Source organism: Schistocerca nitens, chromosome 7 (genome assembly GCF_023898315.1).
Source record: "Schistocerca nitens isolate TAMUIC-IGC-003100 chromosome 7, iqSchNite1.1, whole genome shotgun sequence".
NCBI classification, from domain to species: Eukaryota; Metazoa; Arthropoda; class Insecta; order Orthoptera; family Acrididae; genus Schistocerca; species Schistocerca nitens.
Window position 1 is genome coordinate 574,044,455 of NC_064620.1, and position 14,967 is coordinate 574,059,421.

Consider the following 14,967-nt stretch of genomic DNA (forward strand, 5'->3'; position numbering starts at 1 on the left):
CAAAACAAATACAAGTATTTTACACGATTAAAAATATTAAGTAAGACGAGGTAGAGAGATCTGAATTGATACACCTTTTATTCCTAGTATCAGTAATTCCTCTCCCAGTCACCCAACTTTAATAAAATTTCAGGCCTCCTATCACCAAACTTTCGTCCACAATGACAACACTGAACATTATTACCGTAAGTATATAAACATGTGTTTTCAACAAACATTGTCAGAACATATGTAAGTTTTTGTATCCTTGTTACTATTCTGTTAACAGCTGAAAACGACCAACTTCGCTTACTCTGTTTCTTCAGTTCATTTTCTGAATTTCTAAAGAAATGTGAAATTAACCGTCTAATTCGTATACCATCTAACTTAATGGAAGTGTAGTCTAATAAATTATGAACTGCATTTGGTGTTCTGATTCCGGGTACAAAGACAAATAAGTTTTGTGGTTGGCGACTCGAGAACACGCTACGTATAACTGTCCGTGCTGGAAACATGACTCCTTTAAATTCACTCTGCAATGTTGGTACGTTTGTCTTTGTGCTTTATTGCTAGTCATACTGTTCGCTGTCTTGACGGAAACTGAATCCTTCTAAGGCTGATCGACAAGTTAGCTGAAATAAGTGGAATTAGTGGCACGAATACTGACTTTCCTATTTTTTACTCTGGTTAATAATTTACACTTCTCTACGAGAGCAAACTGGTAACGTTGAGCGTATTTAGGAATTCCGTTGGGAAGTTTACACTTCCGTCTAGTTTCAGAATAAAAAGAGTCTTGGTTGCGAAGTTATTTAATATTAATAACTCTTTTTATTCTTTTCGGGCATCATCAGATTGTGTAAAAGTAGTTGGACATGAAATCCGTCCGTCATAAAGCCATTTTGTTGTTGTGGTCTTCAAAAGACTGGTTTGATGCAGCTTTCCATGCTACCAATCCTAAGCAAGACTCTTCATCTCCGAGTAACTACTGCAACCTACATCCCTCTGAATCTGCTTACTATATTCATCTCTTGGTCTTCCTCTACGATTTTTACCTCCCACACTTTCCTCCAGTACTAAACTGGTGATCCCTTGATGTCTCATAATGTGTCCTACCAACCGATCCCTTCTTCTAGTCGAGTTATACCAAAAATTTCTCTTCTCCGCACTTCTATTCAGCACCTCCCCATTAGTTACATGATCTACCGATCTAATCTTCATCACTCTTCTTTAGAACCACATCTCAAAAGCTTCTATTCTCTTCTTGTCTAAACTGTTTATCGTCTATGTTTCATTTCCATACATGGCTACACTCGATACAAATGCTTTCAGAAGGGACTTCCTGACACTTAGATCTATACTCGATGTTAACAAATTTATCCTCTTCAGAAATGCTTTTCTATCCATTACCAGTCTACATTTTATATCCTCCCTACTTCGACCATCATCAGTTATTTTGCTTCCCAAATAGCAAAACTCATTTACTACGTTAAGTGTCTCATTCACCGGATTTAATTCGACTACATTCCATTATCCTCGATTTGCTTTTGTCTATGTTCATCTTATTTATAAAATGGAAAATGGACGCAAAAGTAACTGGACATCTAATCCATCTATCCGTAGTAAAAACGCATGAATTCTACAGGTTTTTATGACGGGTGGATGGATTAGATACCCAGTTACTTTTGCGTCCATTTTCATTTTGTGTGGCTTTATGACAGATGGGTTACATATCCAGCTACTTTTGCAGAATCTGAGTGAAACGAACTATTGATTTGCTATTTATATTAAATAAAGTCGCAAGCGAGACCGGTTCCTGTAGCACCTTGCCACAGAAGAATAGAAAAAGTTTTACTTCTGTCTTCGTTTATAATAGTATCAATGTATTTAAATATGTTTTCCATGTCTTAGTATCATATTCTGAATTCTCTTATTTGTTGACTGAACTGCGTTATTTTTTATTGCTAAAATTGTTCGCTCTCACAACCATTCCTTGTTGTTCCTTTGTCTCTACTACGCTGCGCAACACACCGTTTAAGACGATTTTGGCGGAATGAGGATCAATGCAATATTTGCCGTTTCCAAGTTGTATTCTAGAACATTGCAGAATATTGTGGAGCATTCAAAAACATTCGTTAAGGTTCGCGAATATTCTTAAAAGTTCGAGAATATTATAGAACCACCTCGAACTTCTTCCCATGAAATATACCGGGTGATCAAAAAGTCAGTATAAATTTGAAAACTGAATAAATCACGGAATAATGTAGCTAGAGAGGTACAAATTGACACACATGCTTGGAATGAAATGGGGTTTAATGAGAACCAAAAAAATACAAACGTTCAAAAGATGTCCGACAGATGGCGCTTAGTCCGCAGCTCGTGGACGTGCGGTAGTTTTCTCGCTTCCCGCGCCCGGGTTCAATTCCCGGCGGGGTCAGGGATTTTCTCTGCCTCGTGATGACTGGGTGTTGTGTGATGTCCTTAGATTAGTTATGTTTTAAGTAGTTCTAAGTTCTAGGGGACTGATGACCTCAGATGTTAAGTCCCATAGTGCTCAGAGCCATTTGAACCATTTGAACAGATGGCGCTTCATCTGATCAGAATAGCAATAATATAATTAGCATAACAAAGTAAGACAAAGCAAAGATGATGTTCCTAACAGGAAATGCTCAATATGTCCACCACCATTCCTCAACAATAGCTGTAGTCGAGGAATAATGTTGTGAACAGCACTGTAAAGCATGTCCGGAGTTATGGTCAGGCATTGTCGTCGGATGTTCTCTTTCAGCATCACTAGAGATGTCGGTCGATCACGATACACTTGCGACTTCAGGTAACCCCAAAGCTTATAATCGAACGGACTGAGGTCTGGGGACCTGGGAGGCCAAGCATGACGAAAGTGGCGGCTGAGCACACTATCATCACCAAACGACGCGCGCAAGAGGTCTTTCACGCGTCTAGCAATATGGGGTGTGTTTTTTTTTTTTTGTTCTAATAAAACCCCATGTCATTGCAAGCATGTGTGTCAATTTTTACCTCTCTATCTACATTATTCCGTGGTTTGTTAAGTTTTCAAATTTATACTGACTTTTTGATCACCTGGTATATTGATGCGAAAGGGACAGGAGATGTTCTGATGACCAACATGATGATCAAGCACCTGCCAAAATATCAGTGATTGGCGGTAGGTGATTTTTGAAGGCAAATCTGTGACGGGTTTTCTTAGGAACAAAATGGGTGGTTTCCCTCGTCTTCTCCTGTAGGTTGGGAAAATATGATAAGAAATAAAGGACTAAGGACTAAGTAGATGTGGTTAGAGTTAGTGGTAAGGTCATGGTTCATCCTGAATGAGTCGGTAGGACGAGCCAAGAGCTCGCATACGCAGGTCGCTAAATCTCTGAAACAGGACTATACTTCACTCGGATTCGAAAGAGTTCCCATACCCTTCCAATGCAGGAGCAATGGGGACAGACCGTTAAGAAGATATTGTGATGGGTCTCCAACTTTCAACTGTGTAACACGATTGCTGTTGATGATGGTTCTCGAGGTATTGTCAACTTCTTCCACGAACACTGTAATATTGTTGTATGAATACTGATTACAGGACTAGGAAGAATCACTTAAAGCAATGACACCCATTTAATATCGGAAAGTATGAGCACAGAGGATTTAAGAGAGGACATAAAAGTAATAGTATGACAGGTAGGCCCTAGATGGCAAACTGAGATTCATTGAAAGAATCCTCAAGAATTATCTAGTAGTCCACCCGCTAGTGAGGTAAGCTCACAAAGTCATTTTTCGACCGATAATAGTTTGTTGCTCGACAGTCCGTCAATAGAGAGGACTGACAGCAAAAACAGAGAGTATGCAGAGAATAGGAGAGCGTTTCCAAACAGGTTTGCTAAGTAAGAATGAAAGGTTCATGGAGATCCTCATCTAACTCCAGAGGCACACACTACAAGGAAGACTTTGCGCGTCACGGTGTCATTTACTGTTGAAATTTCGATAACGTACTGTCGTAACCGGACCTGGGTCACCAGATACTTACTTTAGAAGCTCACTCTCAGACCAGAGGTGCCAAAGGATCTTGAGGTAATCCGTTTCTTGGTACGCAAGCGGCTGCGTACAGGAGTGAAACGGTGGCAGGGTCAAACCGAGGTTTTACAGATCTCTGTGGTTGGAGACAGTGCAGAATGACTGGGGTGTTAGGCTAAGGAGGAAGATGCGGTGGTGGTAAGGGAAATGAGACTCTGGGCAGTCTTACTAGTTTGCTTTTTATTACCTCATCGTGTGTTAGTAAGGAAATTGCAGAAAAACACAGACTCTGGTTTTTATAAAGACATAATTAAGGCTTGCTAGGTTCTTCAGTCAGTTACGAGAACAAATGCCCACTGCCGGCCTATAACTTCATTAATGTTTGGGTACACACAGTAACGTGTAGTAGTACAGACCACGAACAATGGAGAGGCCAGTGTATTTTCTAAATGATCACTTAGGTGCAAGTGCTCGTCAAAATGTGACATACAGACATAGATAAATGCAGACAAATGTACGATGGAAACCAATAATCCATAAGCAAAGGTACGTACAGAGAAGCTTTTGCAAGTCCTTCTTAGTAAATAAAGTTAACTGAGTCTGACTGTTCACTTAAATAGCATCTGCCGTACGCTCATTCATCCGAGGCGGCTGTCGCTGGATTTCAATTCGGTGGAACTCGAGAACTCTGGAGAACTCTCCGAACTCTGCTTCATGGTGTTTGTAGGCCTCTATATATGGCTTTTAAGGCTTTTTACTTATAGATGATACGTGATTGTCTCGCTTTTTAGCTCCAATTCGCAGGTGGTTTGTTTTCTTTTCTTTTTTAGTCCTGGCGGATTTGATGCGACCCACCACGAATCCCTCTCCTGTGGCAGCCTCTTCATCTTGCACTTGCAACCTACGTCCTCAATTATTTCCTAGATATATTCCAGTCTCCGGCTTCCTCTACAGTTTCTACTCTCTATAGCTCCCTGTAGTACCATGGAAGTCATTCCCTCACGTCTTAACAGATGTCCTATCATCCTGTCCCTTCTCCTTGTCAGTGTTTTCCACATATTCCTTTCCTGTCCGATTCTTCGCAGAACCTCCTCATTCCTTACCTTATCAGTTCACGTAATTTTCAACATTCGTCCGTAGCACCACATCTCAAATGCTTCGATTTCCTTCTGTTTCGGTTTTCCCACAGTCCATGTTTCAACACCACACACTGCTGTGCTCCAAACGTATATTCTCAAAAATTTCTTCCTCAAATTAAGGCTTATGTTTGATACTAGTAGACTTCTCTTGGCCAGGAATGCCCTTTTTGCCAGTGCCTCTCTGTTTTTGATGCCCTCCTTGCTCCGTCCGTCATTGGTTACTTTGCTGCCTAAGTAACAGAATTCCTTAAGTTCATCTACTTCGAGATCATCAATCCTGATGTTAAGTTTCTCGCTGTACTCATTTCTGCTGCTACTGATTACTTTCGTCTTTCTTCGATTTACTCTCAATCCATATTCTGTAATCATATAATTCTTCTTCACTTTCACTCAGGAAAGCAATGTCATCAGCAAATCTTATTACTGATATCATTTCAACTTTAATGTTAATTCTACTCCTGAACCTTTCTTTTATTTCTATCATTGCTTCTTCGATGTACAGACTGAAAACTACATCCCTCTCTTACACCATTTTTAATCCGAGCATTTCGTTGTTGGTCGTTCACTCTTATTATTCCCTCTTGGCCCTTGTAGATGTATATTACCCGTCTCTCCCTATAGCTTAACCCTGTTTTTCTCAGAATTTCGAACATCTTGCACTTTTTCACATTGTCTAACACTTTTTCCAGATCGATAAATCCTATGAACGTGTCTTGATATTTCGTTAGTCTTGCTTCTATTATCAACCGAAACGTCAGAATTGCCTCTCTGGTGCCTTTATCTTTCATGAAGCCAAACTGATCGTCATCTAACACATGCTCAATTTTCTTTTCCAGTCTTATGTATATTATTATTGTCAGCCAACTTGGATGCATGAGCTGTTAAGGTAATTGTGCGATAATTCTCGCACTTGGCAGCTCTTGCAGTCTGTGGAAGTGGCTGAATGATATTTCTCTGAAAGTCATATGGTAGGTCCATACTCATGCATTCTACACACCAACGTGAATAGTCGTTTATTGTCTCTTCCCCCAATGATTTTAGAAATTCTGATGGAATGTTATCTATCCCTTCTGCCTTATTTGATCTGAAGTCCTCCAAAGCTCTTTTAAATTCTGATTCTAATACTGGGTCCCATATCTCTTCTAAATCCACTCCTGGTTCTTCTTCAATCACATGAGACAAATCTTCCCCCTCACATAGGCCTTCAATGTATTCTTTCCACCTATCCGCTCTCTCCTCTGCATTTAACAGTGGAATTCCCCTTGCGCTCTTAATGTTACCACCCTTGCTTCTAAGTTCACCGAAGGCCGTTTTGAGTTTCTTATATGCTGAGTCAGACCTTTCGACAATCATTTCTCTTTCGATTTCTTTACATTTTTCATGCAGCCATTTCGTCTTAGCTTTCCTGCACTTCTTATTTGTTCCATTTCTCAGCGACTTGTATTTCTGTACTCCTGAATTTCTCTGAACATTTTTGTACTTTTTTCTATTATCGATCAACTGAAGTATTTCTTCTGTTACCCACGGTTTCTTCGCAGTTACCGTCTTTGTACCTACGTTTTTCTTTCCAGCTTCTGTGATTTCCGTTTTTAGAGATGTCCATTCCTCTTCAACTGTACTGCCTACTGAACTATTCCTCGTTGCCGTATATACAGCCTTAGAGAACTTCAAGCGTGTCTCGTCATTCCTTAGTACTTCCGTATTCCACTTCTTTGCGTATTGATTCTTTCTGACCTATCTCTTCAGCCTACTCTTCATCGCCAATAAGTTATGATCTGATTCTGTATCTGCTCCTGGGAAGTCTTACAATCCAGTATCAGATTTCGGAATCTCTGTCTGACCATGATGTAATCTAATTGAAATCTTCCCGTATCTCCCGGCCTTTTCCAAGTATACCTCCTCCTCTCGTGATTTCTTGAACAGGGTATTCGCTATTACTAGCTGAAACTTGTTACAGAACTCAATTAGTCTTTCTCCTCTTTCATTCCTTGTCCCAAGCCCATATTCTCCTGTAACCTTTTCTTCTTCCCCTACAACTATATTCCAGTCGCCCATGACTATTAGATTTTCGTCCCCCTTTACATACTGCATTACCCTTTCAATATCCACATAAACTTTCTCTATCTGTTCATCTTCAGCTTGCGACGTCGGCATGTATACCTGAACTATCGTTGTCGGTGTTGGTCTGCTGTCGATTCTGATTAGAACAACCCGGTCACTGAACAGTTCACAGTAACTCGCCCTCTGCCCTACCTCGCTATTCATAGCGAATACTACTCCCATTATACCATTTCCTGCTGCTGTTGATATTGCCCCATACTCATCTGACCAGAAATCCTTGTCTTCTTTCCATTTCACTTCACTGACCACTGCTATACCTAGACTGAGCCCTTGCATTTCCCTTTTCGGATTTTCTAGCTCCCCTATCACGTTCAAGCTTCTGACATTCCACACCCCACTCGCAGAACGTTATCCTGTCGTTGATCATTCAATCTTTTTCTCATGGTCACTTCCCGCTTGGCAGTCCCCTCCCAACGATCATAAAGGGGACTACTCCAGAATCTTTTGCCAATGGAGAAATGGCTCTGAGCACTATGGGACTTAACTTCTGAGGTCATCAGTCCCCTAGAACTTAAAACTACTTAAACCTAACTAACCTAAGGACATCACACACACCCATGCCCGAGGCAGGATTTGAACCTGCGACCGTAGCGGTCGCGCGATTCCAGACTGTAGCGCCTAGAACCGCTCGTCCACCGAGGCCGGCAATGGAGAAATCATCATGACACTGTTTCAATTACAGACAACATGTCCTGTGGATGCACGTTACGTGTCTTTAATGCAGTGGTTTCCATTGCCTTCTACATCTTCATGCCGTTCATCATTGCTGATTCTTCCGTCTTTAGGGACAGTTTCCCACCCCAAGAACAAGAGAGTGCCCTGAACCTCTGTCCACTCCTCCCCCCTCTTTGATAAGGCCGTTGGTACAATGAGGGTGACTTCTTATACCGGAAGTCTTCGGCCGCCAATGCTGATTATTAATCGAAATGTAAGCGGTGGCGGGTTTCGAAGCCGGAACCGATGACATTTTGATTACTTATCAAAGACGTTCCCCTATATCGTAGTTAGTAAGCGTAAAACCAAGCACATGTCTGCGACCTCTTAATGGATTGACTAAAGCGGCTTGCACTGTGCACCTCTACCTAATTTACAAGGCTTCCAGCTAATATCCATACTTGAATGATATTTCTGGTTTTCTTTTCTGGCAACCGTTCATGTACCGTCATTGCAGTTCGTTTCTATGTGTATCTCACACAAGTCTATGAATGTAAATTTTGAATTAGGGAGCTCACACAGGGCGCGTGGGATTAGCCGAGCGGTCTAGGGCACTGCAAAAAAATAATAATAATAATAATAATAATAATAATAATGGCTCTGAGCACTATGGGACTTAACATCTGAGGTCATCAGTCCCCTAGAACTTAGATCTACTTAAACCTAACTAACCAAAGAATATCACACATCTATGCCCGAGGCAGGATTCGAACCTGCGACCGTATCGGTCGCGCGGTTCCAGACTGAAGCGCCTAGAACCGCTTGGCCACACCGGCCGGCAAGGCGCTGCAGTCATGGACTGTGCGGCTGGTCCCGGCGGAGGTTTGAGTCCTCCCTCGGGCATGGGTGTGTGTGTTTGTCCTTAGGATAATTTGGGTTAAGTAGTGTGTAAGCTTAGGGACTGACGACCTTAGCAGTTAAGTCCCATAAGATTTCACACACATTCGAACATTTTTGGAGCTCACACAGAGAGGGACCACCAATATTTTTCCCGCGCACCATTAGTGTCTGAAACGGGAAAACAGGGGAATAATAGTGATACACAGAATACACTCCACCACTCACCACAGGGTGGCTTGCGGAATTTATATGTAGATGCAGAGTAGGTGTTGGTAACAGTTGAAGATGAATCAGTCTGATTCAAGTCTATCTCGTATTTTTAACCAAGACGACAATGGCCTGGAACCGCGCGACCGCTACGGTCGCAGGTTCGAATCATGCCTCGGGCATGTTTGTGTGTGATGTCCTTAGGTTGGTTAGGTTTAAGTAGTTCTAAGTTCTAGGGGACTGATGATCTCAGAAGTTAAGTCCCATAGTGCTCAGAGACATTTGAACCATTTGAACGACACTGGCACTAGAAACCTCACTCTTTCCTTTGTTGCACAACTCGACGTAATTATGCGACGTGACGAAGACTGGGGAGATGGGAGATGCGTGGGTGGTAGTATAAAACTATCAAAACATCCTTACCGAATCCGAATCCTCAGCAAGCAGCGTGGGAATGACACATCGTCAGAATAATCTGAACATTAGCAACAATTAGGCGTCTCCGTATCGAAAATGGTAGTTCAGAGATAACGAACCGTCAGTGACGAAGTGATCTAACCCACTTGCATAATTTCGTCCCCACAGAGGAGGAACAGCCGTCGGCGGGCATCTATTGTGTTCAGCGCAGTATCTCAGAGAACAATGACGGACGAACGCAGAGGCTGGCTCTGTTGTCGCTGATAACAGCCGAGCACATGTGAAAATAAGACACGCGCCGCCGGCACCGCAATAAACAGTGGGACCTTGAGGCTAGGTCGTAGCGCACGGCAATTACAAGAGGCGTTTGGCCGAAACGCAGGAAGAGCGAAATGACAGACGTCACGCTCAGCTGGCGAAATGACCCCCACTGGCTACATAAGGACTCGCACCACCGGAACGCGCCTGTTTCTCCTGGACCTGCGTTCACCAGTGGGGCCACGTCCAGTCCACGGAGGTGCGCCGTTGGTGGCGGTCAGCGTCGGAATTCTGAGCAGTAGCACGGGAGATACCACGTTCCATCTCCGGTACGTATGTAAGTAGCGACAGTGAAAGGCACGCCTTTTTCTATTTAGGTATCAGTTTTCGGACTGGTCCGAAGCGGACCGCCACATATTCCTTTCTTATGCCAACATCTTCATCTCAGGGCAGCATTCACGCCATACGTTCTCAATTATTTGTCGAGTGAATTCCGATCTGTGTCTTTCCCTGCAGTTTGTACCCTCTACAGCTCCCTCTAGTACCGTGGAAGTTATGCCTTGATGTCTTAACATAAGCTCTGTCATCCTGTTCCTTCTTCTTGTCAGTATTTCCCATAGGTTCCTTTCTTCACCGATTCTGTGGAGAACATCCTCGTTCCTTACATAATCAGTCCACCTAATTTTCAACATGCTTCAATAACATCTTATCTCAAGTGCTTCGATTCTCTCTTTTCCGGTTTTCCCACAGACCATGACTCGCTACCATACAATGTTGTGCTCCAAATGTACATTCTCAGAGAAATCTTGTTCAGATTAAGCGGGGTAGGACGTCAAACGGGCCGACTTGGAGAAGGAGAGGCACCACAGGACATTTTAATTTCCGCTGTCTATACTTTTACAAATAAATTCATAAAACTTTGTCAGCATGACTAGGAAGGATTCAGGATTCACGCTCATAGAAGTGGAAGTTCACAAACGTAACAAAATAAATTTTTTTACATGTGAAATCTCATCATTTTTTCGTTTACTATTGCTGCATTGAAAACACTAGAATTTATTTAATTTATGAAAAAATGAATGAGTTGTTACATTTCAAACATCACGTTTAGAAAAAACTTAAATTTTACAGTTGATTATCTCAATTTTTACCACAGTTTTAATAGATTTGGAAAATTCTGGAGTTTCATACACCTGTAAGCATGGTTTGTAATGCTGTGCAAAATTCGTCGAAGAATTCCTATTGTTTATGAAGGAAAGTATACCTAGAGCAACAAATGCAGCCAATAATAAGTGAAAAAAAGATGAAATTTCACATGTAAAAGAATTATTTTGTCATTTTTTTGAACTTCCACTGCTATGAGTGTGAATCCTGAATCCTTCTTGGATATGCTGACAAAGTTTTATGAATTTATTTGTAAAAATATAGATAGCGGAAATTAAAACGTCCCGTGGTGCCTCTCCTGCTCCAAGTCGACCCGTTTGATGTCCTAGCCCCCTTAAGGCCTGTGTTCGATACTAGTATTCTTTTTCCGGTCAGCAAATTCCTTCTTTTCTGTGCTGGTTTAGTTTTTAAATCCTTGATTCGACCGTCACACTTTATTTTGCTTCCAAGGTAGTAGCAAATTTACTTCACTTGCTTGTTCATGCTCGACAATGTTGATGTTAAGTTTATCGTTAATAGCATTTCTGCCACATTTCATTACATTCCTCTTTCCTCTTCGATTTACTCGCGATCCATATTCGGTACTCATTATACTGTCCATTTCATTCAACAAGCCTTGTTATTATTTCCCATTTTCACCGAGGACAGCAATGCCATCGGCGAATCTTATCATTGATATCATTTCACCCTCAATTTTAATTCCACATTTGAAGTACCTTTTATTTCCGCAACTGCTTCTTCGATGTATTGGTCAGACCGTAGGAGCAAAAAGCTGCAGCCGTGTTTACACTATTTTTGATACAAGTCATTCCTTCCTCGTCTTCCAGACTTATTTTTTTGCTTAATGTTAATATCCACATAAGATCAACAATCTCTTACGTAAGTTAGAGCTTAACGTAGGATTACACTGCGTCCAAAGGTAAAAAAAATTAAATATTTTATCCTGTGGCTTTCTTTTTAGAAAGAGGATGTACTCAATGAAATTTGACATTATCAAGTAGTAAAACATAATATATTTGAAACACATTATTTTGTTTACAGATGTCTTGTTTGCATTTGCTAGATATATTGCGGCGAACTGGTTTCGACGATACTGACACGTCATCAGAACTAAAAATCCAATGTATTGTTACGAAAGTAACCTATCAGGGCGTCATCAAACATTCATTATGGTCAATTAAATTTCTCTTCTCCCCCTTTCTGTTCAGTACCGCCTCATTAGTTATATGATCTACCCATCTAGTCTTCAGCATTCTTCTGTATCACCGCATTTCAAAAGGATCTATTCTCTTTTTGTCTAAACTGTTTATCGTCCGTGTTTCTCTTCCATACATGGCTACAAATACTTTCAGAAAAGGCTTCCTGACACTAAAATCTATCATCGATGTTAACAAATTTCTCTTCTTCAGAAACGCTTTGCTTGCCATTGCCAGTCTACGTTTTATATCCTCTCTACTTCGACCATCATCAGTTATTTACCTTCCTAAATAGCAAAAATCATTTACTGCTTTAAGTGTCTCATTTCCTAATCTAATTCCTGCAGCATCACATGATTTAATTCGACTACGTTCAATTATCCTCGTTTCGCGCTTGCTGATGTTTATCTTTTGTCCTCCTTTCAAGATACTGTCCATTCCGCTGAACTGCTCTTCCAAGTCCTTTGCTATCTCCGACAAAATTACAATGTCACCGGCACACCTCAAAGTTTTTATTTCTTCTCCCTGGACTTTTTATTCCTATTCTAAATTTTCTAAACCACTTAAATGTCATATGTCTATCATATGTGATCAAGAAAATTATGAATACAAGACTGAAAAATTATCCTGCCAATGGAGAAGAGTCTTTGATGTATTACACGGTTGCTTTTATTTGAGACGCATTTTGTTCACAGAACGGTAACAACCGTTACCGGTGTTAGACAAACACTAACCATCTTCAGATTCTGTACGAAATAGGCTGTACTTAGTAAAGAAGGCTTTGTCATACTAAATCTATCTCTTACATACGCATTGTCCTGGTAAGGCCACATGTGTTATTTAGAATTTGAAGATGACCAACATATTTCCGAAATGGATAACGATTATTGTCATATCATAAATGTCGTTGTGCCTAAAGTAAAACGAAGTATATATGTTGCAGAGAGTTGATTTCTCATCCAAAGTCTTGAAGTGAGTTGGCATAGCGTCTGTTTTCAACGGCGTTTCTTATTCTGATTCCACAATCGTCAACGTTCGTAAAAAACGAATTCTGTGTTCTGTCTCGGAAACTTCTATAGTTGTCGATAGTTAGATGTTTTGTATGAATCTGCTTCGTGGTGAATTTGTTGAGTGGTGAAGCGATTGTCAAAACAAACAGTCACTAAAAATAACTGGAACCATGTGGCAGTGGCAGGAAAAAAGAAACAGTAATGTTTTCAGGACGTTTTTAGAGCAAATAGTTTTCTACAGGACCGCTTGCTGTTGATAAAGGAGGTTATTTTTATTGTGGTCTTGCAACTTCCGATCAATTAAAAATCTCATGTAAGCAGTAACCCCACATCGTTTCCTTAATCGAAGTCCCGCGTGTAAAATATCTTCAAAAGTGCTAAATTAAAACGTCATACTGAATGGCGAAGTTTTACCATATGAACAATGAACATTTAGTAAGCGATAAACTCTTTTCTTTTTATTGTTTTGAGTGGAGAGGGAGGGGAGCGTGTCAGCGACAAAAAGTTTCGAAACAGTTTGAAATTGTGTTTAGAACTTATTGGAAATCGCTGAGTGCCGCCATTATCAAACTCTGGATGATTATAGTTTGGGCAGTTTGCGCCATGAGCTAGGTTAACTCAAGACACATACAGATTTCCTAATTTTAATTCTTCTTTTGTTGTGTTAAGCCTTGAATGAAAGCTTGTGCTTCGGAAAGTGGAGATTATGACTGCATTAAAATTTTTAGATTTGGAAAATAATTATATGAAATACAGGAAGAGCAAAACGGCTAAGCACGAATAGTTAGAGGACAAATGTAGAAGTATGTGTTACTAGGGGTAGATACTGCCTACAGGAAAACTTAAAGAGACCTTTGGCGGAAAGAGAACCACCTGTATGAATATCCAGAGCTCAGATGGAAAACCAGTCCTAAGCAAAGAAGGGAAACCAGAAAAGATTAAAGGAGTGTATAGAGGGTGTGTAAAAGAGAGATGTACTTGAGGCAATATTATGGAAAGGGAAGAAAACGCAGACGAAGAGGAGAAAGGAGATATGAACTGCGTGAACGATTTGACAAAGCAGTGCAGTGCAAATCTGAATGAAGGCCCCGGGAATAGACAACATCCTGTTAGAGCTACTGATAACCTTGGGAGAGCGAGCCACGACGAAACTCCTCCATCTGGTGAGCAAGATATGTGAGATAGGCGAAATACCCTCAGACTTTAAGAAGAATATAATAATCCCAATTGCAAAGAAAGCACGTGCTGACAGGTGTGAAAATTACCGAAGTATCAGTTTAATAAGTCATGGGTGCAAAATACTAACAAGAAGCCTTTAGAGAAAAGTGGAGTAACTGTTAGACGCCGACCTCGGGGAGGAACAGTTTGGATTCCGGAGAAATGTAGGAACACGCGCGGCAATACTGACTCTAAGGTTTCTCATAGGAGATAGGTTAAGGCAAGACAACCCTATGTTTATAGCATTTGTAGACTTAGATAAAGTTTTTGAAAATGTCGACTGGAATACTCTCTTTCAAATTTTAAAGATGGCATGGGTAAAATATAGGGAGCGAAGGGCTGTTTACAATTTGTACAGAAACCAGATGGCAGTTATAAAGCTGAGGAGCGCGGAAGGGAAACAGTGATTGAGAAGGGAGTGAGACAGGGTTATACAGGGTGTTACAAAAAGGTACGGCCAAACTTTCAGAAAACATTCCTCACACACAAAGAAAGAAAATATGTTATGTGGACATGTGTCCGGAAACGCTTACTTTCCATGTTAGAGCTCATTTTATTACTTCTCTTCAAATCACATTAACCATGGAATGGAAACACACAGCAACAGAACGTACCAGCGTGACTTCAAACACTTTGTTACAGGAAATGTTCAAAATGTCCTCCGTTAGCGAG

The 14,967-nt window shown here is 40.9% G+C and overlaps 1 protein-coding gene across 4 annotated transcripts in view; it reads left to right on the forward strand.

The window, feature by feature from the left end:
* The first annotated feature begins 9,900 nt into the window (after positions 1-9,900).
* The window catches only part of LOC126194902 (uncharacterized), a 51,000-nt gene continuing 45,933 nt past the window's right edge, over positions 9,901-14,967 (forward strand). For 3 of the 4 annotated variants that reach the window (XM_049933262.1, XM_049933260.1, XM_049933263.1), the window contains exon 1: positions 9,901-10,044. The gene's annotated coding sequence lies outside the window, so the exon portion shown is untranslated. The remainder of the gene's footprint in view (positions 10,045-14,967) is intronic. The other variant, XM_049933261.1, reaches the window with a different exon arrangement.